The sequence below is a fragment of the Ambystoma mexicanum genome, chromosome 2q (assembly GCF_040938575.1).
Source record: "Ambystoma mexicanum isolate Mex_15411 chromosome 2q, UKY_AmexF1_1, whole genome shotgun sequence".
NCBI lineage: Eukaryota > Metazoa > Chordata > Amphibia > Caudata > Ambystomatidae > Ambystoma > Ambystoma mexicanum.
Window position 1 is genome coordinate 12,274,910 of NC_090924.1, and position 22,300 is coordinate 12,297,209.

Consider the following 22,300-nt stretch of genomic DNA (forward strand, 5'->3'; position numbering starts at 1 on the left):
CCTCTGCATGTATTGTGGTTCCGGTTCCCACTTACTGCGAAGTTGTACTGAAGTCCCACCAAGACGCTCGGGAAACGACCGACCTCGGAACTGAAGGGGACGAGTAACCGAGGTTCGACCACAAGTCCCTATGTTACGGTGACCGTAGCGTCTCATTCTACCACCATGGACTCTCGCCTTATGGCTGTTCCCATCCGGTTGGAAACCCCGACAAAAGTCTTCAACACTATGGCGCTTTTGGATTGTGGCGCCGCAGGGGTATTTATGGACACTGAGTGGGCACATAAATATGGTCTCCCACTGCAGAAACTGGAAGAAGTCCAGAAGGTAGAAGGAGTTGATGGCTCTCCTCTGTCATCGGGGCCCATCACCCATTCCACTATTTTTCTGAAGGCCTGCATTCTCCAACATTCAGAACAGCTACAGTTCGACTTAATTCGAGCAGCCCATTTTCCGGTTATCCTCGGAATCCCTTGGTTAAGGAGGCACAACCCGCTAATCGACTGGGCTCAGAACACCCTGGCTTTTACATCCTCGTATTGTAAACAGTACTGTTTACTCCATACCTCAGAAGAGTTTGTACGAGTCCTAAACCCCCAACAAGAAGGAGTGCATGAAGTTTGCAAGATTCCCTCAGAATTGGTTAAGTTCAAAGAAGTTTTCAAAGACAATCCGGTCTTGGATCTCCCTCCACACCGTCCGGAAGACTGCGCCATCGAGCTGGTACCAGATGCCCTGGTTCCGTTTAGTCGCATGTTTTCACTATCTCTATTAGAGAAGAAGGCGCTTCGGATTTACTTGGACTCTCATCTGACCAATGGCCTTATTCGACCCTCCAAATCCCCGGCTGGGGCATCTTTATTTTTCATACCAAAAAAGGATTCCTCGGAATTAAGGCCATGTATCGACTATCGGGGATTAAATAAGGTCACGGTGCGTGACCGTTATCCAATGCCTTTGATAGCCGACATACTGGAAGCTGTACAGGGTTCAACCGTCTTCTCAAAGTTAGATCTCCGGAGTGCTTACCACCTTCTCCGGATTAGAGATGGAGACGAATGGAAGACGGCCTTTCGGACGCCTTTTGGCCTTTTTGAATATCGAGTAATGCCATTCGGCTTGGTTAACGCTCCGGCAATATTCCAACGTTTCATGGATCGCTTGTTTTCTGACCTATTATTCATCAATGTCATAGTCTACCTCGATGACATCTTGGTTTTTTCAGAATCCACCTCAGCACATGCGTCGCATCTTCAGACAGTGTTTCATCGACTACAATCCCAACACCTATTAGTCAAACCCGAGAAGTGCTTTTTTTACGTATCTTCTGTTCCTTACTTGGGTTATATCTTATCCCATGAAGGCATAACCATGGATCCCAGGAAGGTGTCTGCCATCTTGGACTGGCCCGCACCCAGGTCTTTGAAGGATGTCCAACGATTCTTGGGACTAGCCAACTTCTACAGAAAGTTTATTGAACATTTTTCGCAGATAGTGCTGCCCATTACTTCACTACTCAAGAAGGAGGCTAAACCGTTTCTATGGTCGGAAACGGCCAATCAAGCCTTTATTGGTTTAAAGAGGAGATTCTGTTCCGCACCTATACTATCCCAACCTGATCAGAATCAGCCCTTTATAGTAGAGGCTGATGCTTCCGCAAGCGCATTAGGAGCAGTACTTCTGCAACTCAAAGAAGGACTGGAACATCCTATCGCATACCTTTCTAAGACTCTATCCACCAGTCAACAGAATTATTCAGTCATTGAAAAGGAACTTCTAGCGCTCAAGGCGGCATGTGAAGAGTGGAGACATCTGCTACAAGGCGGTTCACACCCATTCACTTTACGTACAGATCATAAGAACCTAAAGATCCTTCGAAACATGGAATGCGTCAACTCCAGGCAGGTTCGTTGGGCTCATTTCTTCAGCCAATATGACTTTTCTATAACCTATATTCCAGGCACTCAAAACGGTTTGGCTGACGCCCTGTCAAGAGGTCAGATTTCCGAGAATCACTCTTCTTCATTCAGTCACATGATGTTTCCCCGAAACCGAATAGTGGGGATAATCTCGTCATTCCTTCAAGAAGTTAAGACAGCAACCCAACCAAATTTAGCAACCACTGTGCCGGGTGGCTTACAACCTCAACTTCGCTGGTCTGAAGGCCTTTTACTGGTGGGGCAGCGTTTGTACATTCCCTCTAGACCCCTACAACTGAAAGTACTGGAATGGGGTCACAACCATGTTACCGCCGGACATAGGGGCGTCAAGGGTACTATGGAGTTGATCTCTCGCTCTTTCTTCTGGCCTTCTACTTTCTCACGACGTAATGCAACACTGTAAGTCGTGTATGGTATGCGCCCAAAACAAGTACTCCACTCACAAGCCCTATGGGTTGTTGATGCAACCAGAATTGCCAAGCCAGCCATGGTCCCAAATATCCACAGACTTCATAGTAGACCTGCCCCGATCCCAGGGGCTGACATGTCTTATGGTTACCATTGATTCATTTACCAAGCTGGCCCATTTCTCAGCGCTGAAAGGAGTACCATCCGCTACAGAAATGGCTGAAGTATTCCTTAGAGACATATTCAGGCTCCACGGGTTACCTGATAAGATTATCTCGGACCGGGGCTCTCAATATACCTCTCGATTTTGGGGCGCACTATGTCAACGGTTAGGGATAGAGAGGGCCTTGTCATCCGGTTTCCATCCTCAGACTAATGGCCAGACAGAACGCCTTAATGCCTCCCTGGAACAATACCTCCGATGTTATGTCAACAAGTATCAGGACAATTGGGTGAGTCTTCTGCCCACCGCCGAATACGCATATAACAACGCTGTTCACTCGGCGACGGGACTCAGCCCTTTCTTTTGTTCGTATGGTTTCCACCCTCGAGGTATATTACCGATTTTCTCTTCACCCTCAAATATACCCACCATCGAATCCACCTTAGATCAAATAACCTCTGCCCACACTACCGCTCAACAAAGTCTGATATCTACCAGACGCCGGTATAAGGAGGTGGCTGATAGAAGACGTTTTTCCGGTCCTGATTGGAGGGAGGGAGAGCGGGTCTGGTTGTCCACCATATATCTGCCGAGATGGGTACACCCAACCAAACTAACCCCCCGGTTTATCGGACCTTTCAAAATAATCAAGAAGATTAACCCAGTGGCTTATAGATTACAACTTCCCAAGTCCATGTCTCGGATACACCCAGTCTTTCACTCCTCCCTCTTCCGGCTAGTCGATTCAAGCACTCCTGTCAGAAAGGCTACCGGGATAGCGAGTCATCCCCAGGCCATACCCGAAGAATACGAGGTATCTGCCATATTAGATTCCAGATATCGTAGAGGCAGATTGGAATACCTTGTGTCATGGAAGAACTATCCCAGTTCGGAGGATTCTTGGGAACCCAGGTCATATGTACATGCTCCTAGACTGTTAAAATGTTTTCACCGAACACATCCGGGGAAACCCGGAGGGGCAGGATCTGGAGGGGGGCATACTGTCATGCACGGCAGCCGCGGCCGCTGGCGGCTGTGGAGACGCTGGCGCTGGAGCGGCCATTGTTAAGGCCGCTACGCAGCTGCACGTTCTCCAGCCGCGGTCTAGCTGCTGCCGCGGCCGCTGGCGGTGATGGAGACGCTGGTGCGGAGCGGCCATTGCTACGGCCGCTACGCAGCTGCACGTTCTCCCGCCGCGGTCTAGCTCTCCGCCGTCGGATCAGCGGCGCACTTTATTACGAGCGCCAACCCGGAAGCCCGCGCGTTGCAACCTATTCGCGTTAGGCTTCTGGGTTGGTACGCTCTAGTGTCTTTCTCCATGCTTCTGTTCCTCTCTCGTTCTCTCTCCTGAGAACGTTCTGCTTTGCCATTTCATCCTCTTCCTTACCTCCCCGGCTCCCCTTCTCTCTGCAGTCCTTCTGTTTTGACAATCAACTAGGCATCAGCAGTTTTCCTGTTCTTTTCTACCTGTCGAGTTCCATCACCCCCATCCTACCTTCGTTCTGGAAGGAAGTTCGTTCCGTGTGGAATCCTTCACATCATTGCTGACCTGGCATCCTGTTATCCGATCCCATCGGAAGGGGTTTTTTGTGCCTTGTGGCTTTTTCCCCTTCATTGGTCTGCCCCGGTTCGGGGGCCCCCCTAGGCCCCGAGTCAGAGGGGCAGGGTGGCTTCCTCTCGAGGCAGACCCCATCTGCATTCCCGAGAAGAGGCCCTGAGAAGAAGGAGATTTGGACTCCAAACAGAAGAAGAGACAGCAGGTGAGCAGGAGGGCATAAGGGTCACGGTGGATAGTGGTGAGGAGTCGAGTAAACCAGGGAGCCATTGTGACATCCTGGCAGCGGGTGCAAGTCGGTGTTTCGTCCAGAGGAAGAGGAGGTCTCGCCGTGGAGGAAAGATGAAGGTCGTTGCACTGCCAGGGAAGAAACCAGCAGCGGAGTTCTTCGGTTAAAAGGTACTACCCTTCTCTTCGCGGTAGTGGTAAGCCGTGGTATTCCGGTTGCCGGGGTGCTTGGCACGGGCAAGGCGGCCACGAGATGCTCCAGGAAGGTGAAAAGAAGGCAAAACTGGTTATCCCCACCAGTCAAAGGAAGAAGACTCTCCGGACTGGAGATCTCCTCTGTCGTCGGGAAAAGTGGTGAGACGGTTCAGCAGGGCACCACCGGTGGTGTCGTCGTTGCAGGTCGGCTCAGCTTCTCCCTCCCTCGGATTCTTAGGTCCTGTGGCGACTTCTGAAGTTCCAGTCCCCAAAGCCCTGCTTTTATGCAGCACACCCCCATTCATTCAGCCTAGCTGTCAATCAAACATGCTAAGTGGTGAGCCGACCGGCTCACCGCTTGGGCCAATCACACAAGAGTGCGACTTGAGTTACCAAGGCAACTCAGTCCAGGGTGCCTAAACCCCCTCCCACACCCCCTGTGGTACCCAGACAGAGTGGCACCACTTTTGGAGGCTTCTGTGGAGAAGCCCGCCAAAAAGTGGAACAAAGGGCTCGACTTGGGTTGGAGTCACAGAAGAGAACACAAACGCCATTTTAGAATCGAGTTCTTGCAAAAAAATACCAACCAGTGAATTCATATTAAATAAATAAACAGGCGGTATGTTCGAGGCTATAAGAATTAAATAATTAAAGTTGGTAGCCTCGAACAATGGGAGAATCCCATAGAGATATATTCGCGGTCGAATATAAAAAGTAGTATCCACTGCCACCAGCCAAAACTCGATCAGGGGGGACGGAGACGTGCCCCCTCGAACAACAGACCCCGGGGCAATCGAATTGCCCCGACCAGTACGTCCACAATATGATGGTTTGTACTGGTTTCTGTTCATAATTTGGGACTAGTAAAGCCAATGGTGACTTTACATGCCCTGGGAGACAGTAGTCAGTCCCAGGGTATGGAGTCTATGTTGGGGGGTCGCTACGACACCCCTGGGTTACGGCACGGAGGGTGCTGTGTAACCCACATCAAAAACACATGAGACCCTATGGAGTAAAAGACCCCATAGCCCATAAAACACATGGAAAGATAAAGGAACACCTCAAATCATGTCTAATAGTGGGAGTAAAACAGTCTCACTCTTAGCAGGAGAAAGAAAAATAACCCCAAAAATCCAGCAGAGCTGCTGGGGGACTCACCAGGTTTGGGAAATTAGCCTGTACAGAGAATTCTCCCTAACACCCATCAGAATGTATTTATGCGACATGGTTTCTGATGATGACGAGTCTCTGTAATCCTTAATGTACCAATGATCTATGTAACCTTTTTTTTGTAGAATTCGTGAAACGTGATGCGGTAAGTGCCGGGGGTCTTTTGTGACCACTAATAAAAAGAGTTTAAAAAAAATAAAAAATTCAAGACCCTTAGCATCATCCTCACCGGCTGCCCTGTTTTGCATTGTATTGCTTTGCGTTCTGCTGCATTCTTCCTTCTTCTAGGTTTACATGCGTCGCCTGCTTTGTTCTTTTATATATCGTTCTTTGATCTGCTGAGCTCCACCCTCCGCTAGGTTCTCTTTTTAATGACTGCTCTGTTCCCGATGCCCTGGTAACCTGATTTGCTTACTGGACTGCCTTGTTTTGTGCCTGCTCTTCCATCTGAGTTCTTGTCGACTTAGTCAACCGTCCACTATTGTCTTGTCCCTTTATGCTTGCACCCCTCCTTGTGCCCTCCCCACGTATCTCCCCCCACTTTTCTCCTTCACCCATCTTCCTCTCTCCTCTTCCCCGCCTACTCTATGGTGATCTCTGTTTCACCTTTCTTTTCAAACTGCTTCTCTATCGACTATCCTGCTCTCCTCACGAAGTCTGGTAGGAAGAGGTTCAAAAAGAATATCCTGGTCTCCAACCCAGGCCTCCCTATCGCTGACACATATACCATTTATTCCTCCAGACAGACCCTCACCGACATCCTCTTTGTCGTTCCATCACCAGACCAATGGGCTCTTCATATGGTCTCTGTGCTCCCTTCTTCTCCCATTAATGGTGGCACCCGGTGGGAGGCCCTCCTGGCCCCCTGCAAAGACCGGAGGGGGGGGGGGTCTGTACTTCTGCTCTCTATATGGTAGAGGAGAGACATGATTGCGCGTCCATTGCTACCAAGGCCTAGCTTCTCGGGAGGTGATGCGAGCTGGTTCTTAAGTACAGTGTAGTCCCCAAGCACCCACAAAGGAATGTCCACATACTGTATCGGTAAAAGCACAGTCTTTATATAATATTCAAGGTCATATACACGATAACTCACTTTGTACTCCGAAAATCAACAATGGCAAATATGTACAATTCTAAAGTGGTACTTAAAGTGCATACGGTCAGGATGACACACGGATCAAAATAAAGAGGAAACCAGCAGCAGAGAGAGGAAGGAAAGCAGGCTGGTTGAGCAATTGGCAGAATACTGGCCCTTTCTACCTAGACACAATTCTGTGTGGAGATCCCCCCCCACCTGGGCAACCTGTAGAAGATAGATACAAGCCCAGTCCATATATTGTTCACACTAAACTTTCCAATAGTTCTGCAACCCCAAAGTACCCTGGCGTTGTAGCGTTCCTCGTCGGGGAAATCGACAACCCTTCTTGAGTGTCCTCCCTTTCAGGCAGGAGTCACGGGCCGTCGAACGTCCGACGAAGAACAGGTCGAGCTATGACGGTGAAGAGGCCGTGTCGTTCCTAGCGGTGCTCGTTGACGGGGAAGCTTAAACGTCCTGCCAGGAAGAGGCGTGTGGGGCACCTCAGTGTCGATAGTTCTGGACCGCAAAGAATTGAACAACGGTGCCCCAGCAAGGGCGTCGAGTCGTCGGCGTCTCTGAGGTCTTAGTGTGGCGGGAAACCCACCGGTGGATGCTCCTCGGCGCGTCGACGGTCAGGCCTTCTCCGGCAGGATACAGCGGCGACAATGCGGACGAGAGCGTCCTTGGATCAATGAAGTTCTTAGGCAACGGGAGCACGGCGGCTCCAGTCGGCAACAGTGGTGGACAACAGTCCGGGCGCTTCTCCTTGGAGTTCCGCAGAAATCCCCGTGTCGGGTCGGCAGCCTGTCAAAGGTCCGTCTACCAGGGAGCTTAGGCAAAGATCAGCTGTGCACGATGGTCCCTCGTAGCTCGGGAATAGGGCGCCTTACCAGGTCCTCTCTGGGTCAGTCCTTGAAGGCACAGCAGCTTTCCGATTGTGAAGTAGAGCAACAGCAATTCTTCTCGTCCAGCAGGCCTCAAGGTTAAGCCTCAGTTACTCCAGTTACTCGTCGTAGTGGACTTCAGCTTCCGAACACGATTCCTAGCAGTGAGAGGTCCCCAGATATACTGTTGATCTCCCATTCATTCCGCTGGGTCACACTCAAGCATCCAATCACGACTAACGCCATTCATGCAGGCAGGCAGCCAATCAGGCACACAGTGCATTCAGGCCATTCACTTCTCCAGACACTCACAACAAGTTATGTGTATTGGGACAAGTACCGAGCCATTCAACTCTCAAGCTGCATTCATACCGGTTTCGGGCAGAGATGTCTCAACCATTGTGTCAAACACCAGATACTAGACAGCCACAACATAAAATGCATATTCGTCACACACTCCATTCACCCAGGTCCCACCCACAGGCGTAACCGCAACATACGGTTGTTGAGAAGGCTCCAGCCAGTCTGGTCGGCACTTCCCCACACTACCATATACGGAACTTCCACCCAATAGCTAGTCAGGGGGAAGGGACAGAGGCAGGGCTTCCCGGGACTTCAGGAAGATCAAGTTAACAGGTGATGGAAGGCAAGAGCCCATGGGGGCCATTTTGTCTCCATCAGGAATCTACCGATTCCAATGACAGGGCCTGGGCATCCCAAAATGGAGGACACTCAGGGCACCAGTCATTTCAGCACGGAGCTGCCACCAGCCCATACCCTGCACTGTGGGTCACACACGGGTGCCAAAAAACATACACTAGGGGCACAGGGTTGTACCCCTACCCATGGGTGCCCTAAGAGTATCCCACGGGTCTGTTCACCAAACCAAAAGAAAGAGAGCTGCACCGCCAGGAGTCCCACATGAACTCCTGCGCGGAAAACACGATAGAACACACGATAAAAAGCAGTAAAGGACAAGGATACGGAGGCCCTGTCCCTCCGATGCATTTTCAGCATCACACCCCCTTCCACTCCTCTAAGGTCATCGTTAATGTTTACCTGAAGGGCACCGTATTGGTCCAAGGCCCTCAGGCCAACCTTCTCCTCTTTGATAGACACTTTCCACGCCTCATCAATTTCCTTTTATCGCCTGCTATCCCTTCTCTCACTTCTCTAGCTTCCTTGCCTCCCCCCTCTGCCTCCTCCTTGGCTACCTTGCCCTCCCCTACTCCCTGGGGCTCCTTCTATACCTCCGCAGGGCATACCTCTGATTTGTATCCCTCCCCGGAAGTCTTTCAAGGTTGGCAACCTTCTCCATAATGCCACTCTCAACTCTCACTCAGCTGTCAAACACTCTCTAACATCTGCTGCTTCCTGGAAGAACTTGATGTTGATGTCCTCGGTCTCACCGAGATATGGTTCACGGCCAGCTCTGTCACAAGCTTTGACACTCTCCTCCCTGGTGGCTACAAGATCCTCTCCGCACCCAGATCCAACCGTTCCTTAGGGGGTGCCTCTTCTTCCTCCTCCTCTTCACTCCTCTTCACTCTTCTATCTCTGATACTCTTCATGTTCTTGCCCCCATCATGAGGATCTGCTTGAAGCCCAAAGCCAAGTTCAACTCCTAGTATGACTCTGACCTCATCACCCTTAAACGAAAGTGCAGGTGGCTTAGAGGAAACGGCTAGCTTCTTGCGCATCCTCCGACAACTGGCCTGCCACCTGCTCCAAAGGCAATACCAGCTCTCTGTCCGCACTAAGAAGAGAGCCCACATCCAAGCCTGCGTCTATATGTTATCTTACAACTCGGCCGAACTCTTTAACATCTACAAAGAGTTGGCCAATCCTGCTGCAGTCTCTACCTCTCCTGTCCCCTCCCAGGCCCTTTGCACTGCCCTGGCTTCTCATTTCATCTCTAAAACCCAGGACATCCTGTCCACCCTCTCGTCCTCTCCTCCTCCCTCTACTCTATCCCCTACCTCCGGCCCCCCTATGGCCACCTCTCCTCCCACTTTCTCTTCATTTCCTCTATTCTCCCCTGACAAGGTTTCTAGTCAAGTCCGATCTATAAAAGTCTCATCAAAACAGGTTCTTCCCTGTTCTTGCAAAACCATCAAGGACCACATTGACACCCTCGCTCCTGCCCTGGCTGGCTTCTGCAACCACTCCGTCGTCACTGAAGCCTTTCCTTCCCCCCCTGAAGCACTCTCTTGTGCACCCTCTTCTCAAGAAACCCTCAGCCGACCCCTCCTGCCCAGCTAACTATCGCCCAATCTCCATCACTCCTTTCCTGGGCAAACACCTGGAAAAGCTGGCCATCTCCCAGCTTAATCTTCACACTGAATCTGTTGGTTGTCTCCATGGCCATCAGTCTGGCTTCAGAGCAGCCAGAAGCACGCAAACTGCTCTCCTAAACATCTGTTAAGACCTGCTCTACAACCTCGATTTCAATCTCTGTCTTAATGCTAGTAAGACAGAGATTCTCCTCATCGGCACACCTGTACCCTCCTTTCCTGTCACTCTGTGGCCGGCCTCCCTTGGCCCTCTTCCTGCTCACACCTGTGAGGCTAAGAACATCGGGGTCATCTTCGATTCCAAACTCTCCTTTTCTCCTCATATCTCTGACGTCTCTAAGAAGTCAAACTACCAACTGCACCTCCTCAGAGGTATTCTTCCTTTCGTCTCCTTCCCCCAGAAGCTCACTGTCTCTAGAGCTCTGGTTCTCGCTACGCTGGACTACTGCAACAGCCTCTTTCTAAATCTTCCTGCTTCTACTCTCTGCCCTCTGCAACTCACCCAGAACAGGACTGCAAGACTTGTCCTTGGCCTCAATCCCAGGGACCACATCTCCCTGGCGCTGAAATCCCTTCACTGGCTCCCTGTGGCTGCAAGGATCATGTTCAAGACCCTCTGCATAATTCACAAGGCTTTGAGGGGCAGTGGCCCACACCATCTACAACACTCGCTTCCTAAATACTCTTCCTCTAGAGTCCTCTACTTGCTTTCCTCCAACTCTCTGCGGGTGAGTCGCTTTCACAAACAGGAGATTTCCGGGTAGATCTTTATCCTCTGCAGGTGCCTCCCTCTGGAACAGCCCCCTCTGCCTCTCTTTGTCTTGAGCTGAAGCACCCTATGTTCCGGAAACTCCTCAAAACCTTCCCCTTCTCTTCCTCTTTCTCACTCCTTCTCTCCTGCTAATCTCCTTTCTTTTTCCTCCATCCTCCTTCTCCTCCCTAACTCGGATCTGTTTTTGCTGGCTGGTTCACCTCCAGTGTCTTACAGGTCCCAGGCTCCCCCGCTAGTCTTCTAGACTTGCCTCCGGGCCGCCGCATTAGGTTCAGCATTACTGCACTTTCATCTTATGCTCCATATGCGGGGCAACCTCATTGCACTTCACCCATGGCCCTGCAGGACTAGACTTGTTTGTTCCCCCACCCCCTTCCTCGCACCTCTGTCTGTAAATGTACTAGGACTAGTTTGTTTGTCCTGTTGTTCCCACACTTTTGTCCCCCCTCCCTAGCTTGTTCCCAACTTTAAGACTTCATGCACTTGCACTAAAAGAAATGCAGTCAGGCCTAGTAGGCTAGTTTTTTGTTAGATCTTTCGGAAACTTCAAGGCCTAAGAATAATTACTGTATTCCCTTGTTCCCTTCCCGCCTTGAAGCGCTTTGAAGCACTCAACCTGTGTATAAACGCTGTATAAATAAACAATTACAATTATGCATTATATATCAACTTACATTTTTAGGAAAGGAATTGGTGGGCTGTCTATTAAAAAAAAAAAAGTTAACACATACTGGTCTTTTTCAAACAGGATATAGTTAGCTTAATAAAAATAGCTTCCAGTTTACAATTATTTTAAACAGAAAGAACTTCTCTTGCCTAGTACTCCCACACAGACTTTTGTCACTTTTAAGAGTGGGGGAGATGATTTCCGCTGCACTCTCTCCCCGTAGGACCCTTTGAACTTATTGCCATGCGACACTGCTTATGTTATGCCTGGCATCAAGGTTCAGGCTGTTGAGGTTCGGATGTAGAATATATCCATCGGGGGAGAAGGTCTGCTCTCTGTGCAAGGCACCAGGGCAGAACGACATGTACAGCAACTACAGGCACCAATTTCTTCAGATCCGGTCCGCAGCAATCAAAGTCTTTGTGGACTCGAACAGGCACAGCCTCCTGTGAACCAGCAGTATGACAGGGACTGGCAGAAATGCATATAGCAGGTTGAAATCTCACTCTACCATCACAGCGTCCCCCAGTGCTCCCTGCCAATGAAATTCCATGGAGCAGAACTAACTGCCCTACATCTTCACACTGTAAGTGAAGAGGTCGACCTCAGGAATCCCTTAACGGGAGAAAACCTCCTCCAGAACTTCCTGACAGAGCTCCCACTCGTGGGAGGCTGAACTTTGTCTGCTCAAGGCATCAGCAATCGCGTGCACCCAGTCATCCATATAGGGAACGAGACGAGATGCTACCACTGCCAGTGGCTTAGTGAAGACTCTGTGTACCGAAGAAAGGCCAACCGGCAGACTGAAATGGTATTGGCAGTGTCCCACTGTGAATCTCAGGTACTTCCTGGGTTTTCGGCACAAGGATGCAGGGATCCTGAAGATCCAGGAAGACCAGACAATCATGCAGGATCAAGGGCTTGAAGGATCAGGGCTAAAGTGACCATCTACAACTTGTCCTCGTACAAGTACAGGTTGAAGAGCCACAGATCTAAGATCAGCATAACTCTACATCCTTTTCTGCAACAGAAGTGGCACTGGCACCCACCACATTCTGAACAGGGTACCACGGCTATGGCACCTTTTGTCCAGAAAGTGACGAACCTCCTCCAGTAAGAGAAGCTCTGGAGGTAAACACTGGTTGTCTGGTGGATGTCTGGAGGGTGTTGAGCAAAAGAGAGACAGTATCCAGGATGACGAACTGTAGGGACCAGTTATCGGAGGTGGTAAAAAATCTATTCCCTGCAGAATTGGGAAATTCTGCCTACCACAGAGAAAGTCTGGTTCACAAGGGCTTTACACTGGGGGATACGGAGGGCACGGCAGAGGCTGATAATCCTCCCCTAGGAGCACCCTTTTGGGGGTATTGCTGTGTTGCTTTGCTGCACTTACTTGGGATTGGGAGCTTGACCTCTGCTCCTGTGGGCATAAGAAGCAAAGGGACGAAAACCCCTGCCTCCGTCCATGTAGTTTTGATGCTTTTGTTGCTGGACTACCTGGCTCAGAAACTTAGTAGTGGCCTCAGAAGCCTGGAACTTCTGGAGAGACTCATCAGTCTTTGTCCCAAACAGGTTGATGCCAGCAAATTGCATGTCATGGAGTTTTGCCTGGGCATCTGGGAAAATGTGGCTGTCCTCAGCTACGAATATCTCCTTAACACTGTTCCAGTGGCCATAGTTCTAGCCACGCAGTTGGCAGCACTCAGCCCCAACTGAGGAACTGGCGGGAAGCCTCCTTGTCATCCTTAACTAGGATTTCAAAACCATCCCTCATGACTCAGCAGAGGTCCGTCAACCCTTTGGCAAGACTAACATTGGCAGAGGTCTTGTTCCGGCCCATTTCCTACCCTGCCTACAATCAACATACATCCCACAGTCCTGGCTGCTGCTTCTTAGCTCCAATGGAACATGAGTTACAGCACCCCTCTGGACACAAATGCCTCTATCATAGCTACCATCTGACCCGCGATAAACTCTCAAATCCACTAGGCCGCAAAGTTGTTTGCAAACCTGTGAGTAGAGCAGGCAGCGCAATAATGTAATTGCCATAACAACATTCACAGGCTCCCTGCTTTGTTACCTTACTTTAACCTGATTTTTGAAACATTGTTTAATAAATAAAACAATTAATCTGAGACGGGACGATAGCTCTGTGGAAACGTACAGGTCTTGAAAGCAAGAACACGCGAAGCAAACAGGTTAGAATCCCGGACCTGCACTTGGAAAAAAAAAACAGCGCGTTATAAATAACCTGCCTTTTCACAATGAAGCTAGCGCCTAGATACCTACGGGTTATGTGCGCTGTACATAAATGCACAAATAAATGATAAAATCTGACAGTCTCACAAAAAATCCAGACACTTAACAATAAACTCATCAATGCACAATTGCACATGACCCCAAGTATCACTAAATAACAGTGATATTCTTTCAACCCTGTATATAAAAGGGATCCCCCCAACATCACATAGACGGCTTTGATAAAGTGGAAAAGTGCAATTATCACATATTTACGTGTGCCCTTAAACAACAGTCGCCAGAGTCTACCAGCTTGGTCCGTGGATTAATCTAAGATAAACTCATTGCATTACTAAAATAATTATATTTTTTGATCCAACGTAAGCCTTTCATCCTCGTCCTATGTGACTTCTCAAGTTTTATATCAACATTCCTGGCAGCCGTGGCTAGGAGTGTGTCGTGCTGTAGTTCCCTTAACCCTTTAAGTGCCATGGGTATTTCCCCCCAGTGCCAAGGCCTTTTTGGTGATTTCGGTATGTGGCCATTCAATGCCTTGTAACTTTTTTGTTACACGAGATATCCCAGCCAAATTTGGCCCCTTTTTTTCCCCACATGTAGGCGGTCGTAACACCACCCAGGAATCCTAGGTTGCTGTAGGGGGGTGAGAGAAAATAACCAAAAAGGGCGAAAATGTGGTGTTTTTTCAAAAAATGCAAATAAAATTATGTACAAAGAAGCCTGTGGTTTTTTCCTTATAAGAGCTAGGAAAAAATGGTTTGCTGTGCTGAATTCCCCAATTTCCTGGCCTTCAAGAACAGATTGAGTGGAAACGAAAACAAATTATTTTGATGTGGTTATCAACCGTTTTGTGAGAGAAAGGCGATTTTGGCCATTTTTGCCAATTGGACATGCATGGATGGAATGGAAGAAAAGGGTAGGAAAGCCGAATTGGAGGACAGAAAGGCATACATTTCTGAAAAGTAGACAAAATTTGAAGTTTAGGACGGGGTGATTTGCATAGCTCGGGCAACAACTAGGTAGGGGAAAATGCCATAGACTGGGGAAAAAGCAGGAAAATGACAGAAAAAAAAAAAGGTATGTGGTCAGTGCTCCAGATACGATTTTTAGGTGGGAGTATTTTACTCTCTATTTTTAAACTTTGAGAGTAAATGTGATTTTAAGAGAGTAAAAATGACTTTTCTCCTTCGCAAGAGAATAAAATGTATGCGACATCCAGCCGACGTATGAAAAAACTGTATGAAAATCATTACTATGCGGCAGCTTTCTGCATTGTGACAGAATAAACCTTTCATTATTTCTGGCCATTTGATCTCTCCTGTATATATTTAATGTTGAAACCACAAAAACCTAGCCAATTATATAGTAAAGCATACATGAATTTGTATTGTGTTTGAGATTCAATAGCAGAATTGTCTTTTGATGTTTAATGAAAGTCCTAATTTCCTGGAGCTATTACTACCTAATGGTATGCCTGCCAATGTTATGATACAACAGTGCAGAGAGGCAAGGACTCCATGCTAAATTCTAGATCTAATCTAGTGGTCAAATGGTTATTTATATAGCTCTTTTGGCAACGCGCTGTACATACAACATATTTATTACAATTACCACCAAACCAAAGTCGGTACTCCTTTATTGACCTCGAAAGGATGAAAGGCTGAGTTGGACTTGCCGGGATTCGAACCCGAAACCCACAATTCACCCAGAGATTGCAGCAACGAGTGCTCAACCGGCTCAGCTATCTGATGGGCTAACATCCTTGAGAGGTTGGTTAATTGAGTATCGACTGAGGTATAATGATCATATTGCCTAGATGTATGACGAACGATTTATGAAGCGCTACATAAAGTTAAATACCCATCTGGATTATCACAGGGACAGGTTTTGCTGAGTTTCCATTTCAATTACCAATGTAACTTTCATTTGTTTGTTTTTTGAACAGCGCTTGCACTTTCTTGAGAGTCAGGTTTTGGATGTTTTATTTGTAGTCTTGAAGATTTGAGAGGCTAGAACACCTGTGATCAGTGTAATGACAATTACTCACCCTTGAGCAAAGACTCTGCTGCCACTGACCATTTATAATAATATACCCCATTGACTGCAAGGTTGAATGGATGTAAACTAGACTGTGCATAGTCATCATTTTACACGCTGTTTTTATAATTAGACTGTAAATTAAATTAGAGGTGTAAAAATTATCTGCCTCTGCATGATTATGCACACAGCACCGGAACTCTGAAAAATACAATTGTGCAATACTGGTTTGCTTTCACTGGAAAAAAAGCATAACTTGTTAAAAAAAAAAAAAAGAAAAAAACTAATTCTCAATTGCAATTTTGTTTTCCATCTTGTTAATTGTACAATCCTAAAATTCTAGGAAAACATGCACAGTGCTTCTGAAGCTCAATGGAAAGAAACCATTCCTTTTATCAGTGTGCAGTTTATTTTTTTGAAAGGCTTCAGAGAAATTCATTCTGTTTCAGAGGTGGCTTGCAATTACATCCATGTTGATGAAAATCACAAGAAGCCTTCTGGTTTCTGTCAAGTAACCTGACCTTTGCACTGCCCTCTGCTCTAAACCTGTGTGTAAATGTAACCAGGAAAATAATAAAGCTGGCGTATGTACAAGATTTTCATGCGTAAAAAGGCCTGGTACTCGCCTTATCTGGAGCCCTGTATGTGGTGGACATGGTTGGCTTGGTACGGCAATGGCTTCTATGAATTTTGAGAAAAACAATGCTCTGCTACATTCCCCCAGACTCTTGCAGTTAGGAAAGCACACATTTTTTGCAGTCTTTCACAAAACAAGCAATACCACAAGCCAAACACTGAGCCATGCTACACAGGAGTTTTATGCGTACGGCCAGAACAGACGTACTTAGCATGTGCAAATCAGGAAAACCAATGTGGTGAAGAACGGCAAGCATACATTTTTTGAATGAGCACAGGCAGACCTTTTCAAGGGTAGGTGACTTGTGCACCTACCCTTGAAAAGTGTATGGTGCCTAAAGCAGCGACTAAATGTAGGGCACATTTGGGAAATGAAATGGTTGTGTGACAAAGGGCACCAGCAAATGGGTCAAAACATTATGAAAACCACATAAACACAACAAATGTCATACCTTCCCGCCTTCCCACATGTGTCCCGATGAAAACGGTACCTCACATGTGTGGGTGCACCTACCTGGGCGTCAAGGGGAAAGCCGAACACACCCCTAACCCCAAGTCTTTTCCGACATCTGAATTTCATGATTTTTCCATACGGGCACACCATACAGATATGGGCCAAGGGTGTCCAAGCCACCAAGGAAAACAGGGAACCCCATGCATTTCTGAAAAGAGGATACCCGTGGGAATCCGCAGAGGTCTGACTTGCACAAATCGGCCCAGAATGTATTACCCAGAAACCCCAGCAAAGTCTAAAATGTGGCAAAAATAAAACACTGTTTTCCGTACAATTCACCCGGCTCACCCACCGAAACACACCGCCAACAACACATGGCCTACCGTCCCAAGTTCCCACAGGTGTCCCAATGAAAACAGTACCTCACATGTGTGGGTGCACCTACCTGGGCGCCAAGGGGAAAGCCTAAAACACAGGTAACCCCAAGTCTGTTCTGACAACTGAATATCATACTTTTTCCAGATGGGCACACCATACAGATATGGGCCTAGGGTGTCCAAGCCACCAAGGAAAATAGGGAACCCCATGCATTTCCGAAAAGAGGACACCTGTGGGAATCCGCAGAGGTCTGACTTGCGCAAATAGGCCCAGAATGTATTACCCAGAAACCCCAGCAAAGTCCGAAATGTGGCAAAAGAAATGCATTTTCTGCACATTTCACTCGGCTCACCCACCGAAACATGCCGCCAACAACACATGGCCTACCGTCCCGCATTCCCACAGGTGTCCCGATGAAAACGGTACCTCACATGTGTGGGTGAACCTAACGGGGGCGGAAAAGGGTAACCCACTGGTAACCCCAAGCCTTTAGGCACAGCACATTTTTTTCAAGTGGGCAACCTACAGATTTGGGCCTAGGGTGTCGAAGCAAGCAAGGAAAATAAGGGGCCCCATGCATTTTCCAAAAGAGGACACCCGTGGGCATTCACAGAGGTCTGCCTTGCGCAAATTGCCCCAGTTTTTATTAGCCACAATCCCCGACAAAGTGTGATATTTGGTGGGGAAAAAACACAATGTTCACTTTGTCTGGGGTTCTGGGCTTTTTTTTTTTTCATTTTGCCCCCTTCCCTGGGGCAGATGATCAGCCATCTGCCCCAGGGGGCCCTAACCTGCAGGCCCCATCCTTTGGGGGGCCTGCACACTTATTCCTGGTACCCCCCCAATTGGATGGGGGGCCCCCTCATGTACTCCTGCCTGGGGGCATAAATCTGCCCCCAGGGAGGGCTACAAGGGGTGCCCCCCCTTTCCACTTGGTGTGGGAGGGGGAGGGCCACCACCCTTTCAAGGGGGCAAAAAAAATCCCCCATCCCAGTATTTTTTATATTTTTTTTATTTTGCCCCCTTCCCTGATGGCAGATGATCAGCCATCTGCCCCCAGGGTTGTACACATATGTGCCCCATGCATTGGGGGCCGGGGAAAGAGGGGCTGCTTACTGTAAGCCGCCCCCCCCTGACCCCCACTTCACAAACGTATCCCTGGTGGTCCAGTGGCATTGCTGGGTGCGGGTCGAGCGCTCTGCGCCCGATCCTGCACCCAGCAATGCTGCACAAAGGGAGTCTCCCATTTCCAACGACACCTCTCTCGATCTCCGGCTTGAAATACAGCCGGAGATCGAGGGGGAGAAAGGTGAACACTCTCCTTTCATTTTCACTGCACCAGCCCAAATGGCAGCTGCGGTGAAAATTACTTTCACGTCGGCATGCTTTACGCACGCAGACGTGAAACTGAAGGTAATCCAGCCCCCTGGCAGTGAGGGGGGACCTCCCCCTCAAACAGCCCGGGGGTTGGATTACTCTTGAGCGATCCCTGCTTTACAGAGATCGCTCAAAACGGAGTGCCAAAAAGGACGAGTATATCTCGTCCTTGGCCCTGCAGAAGTAATTCGCTCGTCCTTGGCAGTAAAGGGGTCAAAGTTAAAAGGTCAGACTTCAAAATACTAATACTAAGCCTGATTTGGGGGAAAGAACAGACTATTGTTTGCACATTGGCTATTTTTAAGTTCCAACAACTGTGTTTGCTCTATTACTAAAATACATCAAAGGTGAGTCAATGTGTCAAGAAAGAAAGTCATATTAAATACAAAATCCCAGAGCACAGTTAGGCCAAGATAACAGGGCAATGCAATGCAATTTACACTACTTTATAGTGCTGGTTGCCGGTCATGCCCAAATAAAAACAACGAGACTGAAAAGAGTGAGTTATTTTAGTCCACTTGTTACGAAATTTTTGCAAATGTGTACTAAAAAATAGATGGGGGGGATTTGGGGCGTATAGGGGTCTCCCCCAAATCATTTTTTAAAAGTGCAAAATCCCCCAAAACAGTAATTCAAACCCAAAAAAAACTCTTTTCAACCTCATCAGGTTTTTTTTCTACGTAGAACCCTGCCTACATTCTCCAACGTGGGCAATCCACCACATTTTGCTACACTTGTCTGCAGTTTCCGCCACACAGGCTCCAGGGTAACTCAAAAGCACTATACAGTGCAGACTACCGCTGCATTTGAAAAATAAGTGCCACCTGACCAACTAATGGCAAATTAGGGTTAACTATATTTTGGCAAACACACTATTATAAATGATGCAACCTTCGTAGACGCCTTCACAGAAGCAATCACCGTCCTAGCCATCAAACACAATCATGTAATAGTCCTCGGCGACTTCAACATCTGGTTTGAAGGAGAAACCACAACCATACAAAAATCGCTAACCAGCCAACTAGCAGCAATAAACCTACAACAACTAGTCAAAGGAGCAACCCACTCGGCAGGGCATACACTTGACGCAATCTTCACAAATAAACTCCTCCTTACCACGGCACCCCCAATTCAAATACCCTGGAGCTACCACCTCATCATCCCCTTCGTAATCAAAATGACCACCCCAACAAACAGTCAACCGGAAAAAACAACCAACACCATGAAAAGAAATTGGAGAACCATCAAAAATTCCAACCTGAATGAACTCCTGGAGCTAATCAAACCACACCCAATATTCATGGAAGAAGATGACCTGGACAAAAAGGTAACCTTACTGCAGTCCTGTATTATAAACAATATAGACAACAATGCCAAAGAAAAACCCTTCGCTTCTTCTAATAAACGGTCCATGGCAAAATGGTTCTCTCCACTACTTAGAACCATGAAAAGGAAAAACCGAAGACTAGAAGTTGATTGGAGAAAACAAAACGATGCGGCGAACAAACTGAAATTCCGACAACACAACCAGGCATACAAAAAGGAAATACAAAAAGCAAAGAGGAAACACTACGACAACCAAATCTTCAAAGCACCAAACGCCCAAAATGAACTCTTCAAAATCATAAACAAAATCAAAAACCCTCCGGGATGTAACAACACACCAACTCCGTCCACAAAACTTTGCAATGACCTTGCAGACCACTTCAAAAACAAAATCACCAACATCCAACAAACCATAGAAAGCAGACCGTCTGATCTGACCACAACCCCCACCTACACCCGGGAGGAGCACCGAAACAAACTACAAAGCTTTCCAGAAATATCAGTGGAGATATTCGTCAAACTGATGAATGAAAGCAATAACTCAGGGTCCCCCGAAGACCCCTGCCCACCAGACATATACAAATCGATTCTTAAACAAGGAACCCCCATGGAATATCACAGGAACGTCTTCAATCATTACATCGCATCTGGGAAGTGCCACAAGCCTTCAAAACTGTGTACATCAAGCCACTACTCAAAGATACAGCGGGAAACGTAGAGGACCTCTCCAACTACAGACCCATCTCCAACATCCCGTATACAGCCAAGCTGCTCTAAACGTACTTATAAAAAACAACCCAACAGTTTATAGAAGAGCGAGGCCTACTAGACCAGGTACAGGTTGGGTTCAGACCACTGAGAGGAACGGAATCAGCTCTACTCTCAATATGGGATGATCTAAAAATCAACGCAGACTCGGACAAAAGCACTGCCTTGATACTCCTAGACCTATCGGCAGCATTCGACACAGTCGACCATGACACCCTCATAACGAGATTAGAAGGACTTGGAATAACAGACACCACGCTACTATGGATCAAATCTTTCCTAACAAACAGAATGGAAACCATATGGATGAAACCCTTCAAATCCAGCCCAAGAGATTCCACCTGTGGAGTACCACAAGGATCATCCTTCTCCCCGCTACTATTCAACTTCTACCTGTATCTACTTATCAGAATCATCAAAAGCCACGGCCTCACCTGCTACAACTACTCTGACGATACACAAATAATCTTCAAAATTCAAGACAACCCGGAAATAAACTCAACACTATAAAACTGCCTCTGCGATGTATTCTTCTGGATGAACTCCAACTCCCTCAAAATCAACCCAGGCAAAACTGAAATAATGAATGTCAAAAATATTGAGGAGAAAACCAATTCATCCCTTGGCCAAGCGAACTCGGGACAACCCCAGCACCCTCGCCGATTATATAAAACCTGGGGTTTCTGATGGACAATAATATCACGCTAGAGCCACAAGTAAACGCCCTTCTTAAGAAATGCTTCTTCCTCCTGAGAGCGGCAAAGAGGATCTTACCGTTCCTATCGTTCGCCAACAAAACAACCACCATCATCGCCCTCGTCATGTCCAAAGTAGACTAGGCCAATAGCCTATACCTTAGCATGCCTGAATGACTCTTAAAAAAACTACAACGCATTCAAAACACGGCAGCCAGACTACTTCTGAAACTACCCTGAAGAGAACACACTGCACCAGCGCTGAAAACACTACATTGGCTACCAATAAAACAACAAATAAAATTCAAAACAATGTGCATTACGCACAGAGCAGTACACAACGAAGGCGCTGCGCCTACATCAACCAACAAGAACGCTCAGATCAAGCATGGACATCCGCCTGGTACCGAAGCCCTACAACAAAAGAAAACTTGAAGGATCCTCCTTCTCTCACCAAGCCCCAAAAACCTGGAACGACCTTCCAAAGTACATACGTAACACAAGAAACCACCTATTATTCAGGAAACTACTCAAAACCTGGCTCTTCACGTCATAACTAGAAAGACCGGCCACAGGGGCACACACACAACTAAAACATCAATGAACGTAGAGGGACCCTGACACACACCGCTCAATCAATGGGGAAAAGACAAGATAAATGTCCAACGATATACTAAACGACCAAACGGGAAACAGCCGCAATACGAACAAACATAGCAAGACAAAGACAGAAACACTAGGACGAATCATCAAGATTACCATGACCTTAAATTATAACCACCCCCAACAGCTCTAAGGACAAAATATAGAAAGGGAAAGGAAGCACTGCACCACGAGCCCCAATCCAGTTGTTGAGAAACAGAATGTTTCATCACTACACACTCTCCACCAATACACAGCAGGAAGCACAATGCCACACCACACAAAAACTACAACTAAACAATAGCCCCAAGAATGTTCACCCCACGGAAACCAAAGAACCAGTCAGGACAGAAGGAAACGAACAACTGAATACACAG

The 22,300-nt window shown here is 47.7% G+C and overlaps 1 protein-coding gene across 3 annotated transcripts in view; it reads right to left on the minus strand.

Moving 5' to 3' along the window:
- Positions 1–22,300, minus strand: part of PGAP6 (post-GPI attachment to proteins 6) — a 1,624,027-nt gene that overhangs the window by 1,600,189 nt on the left and 1,538 nt on the right. The window lies entirely within an intron of this gene.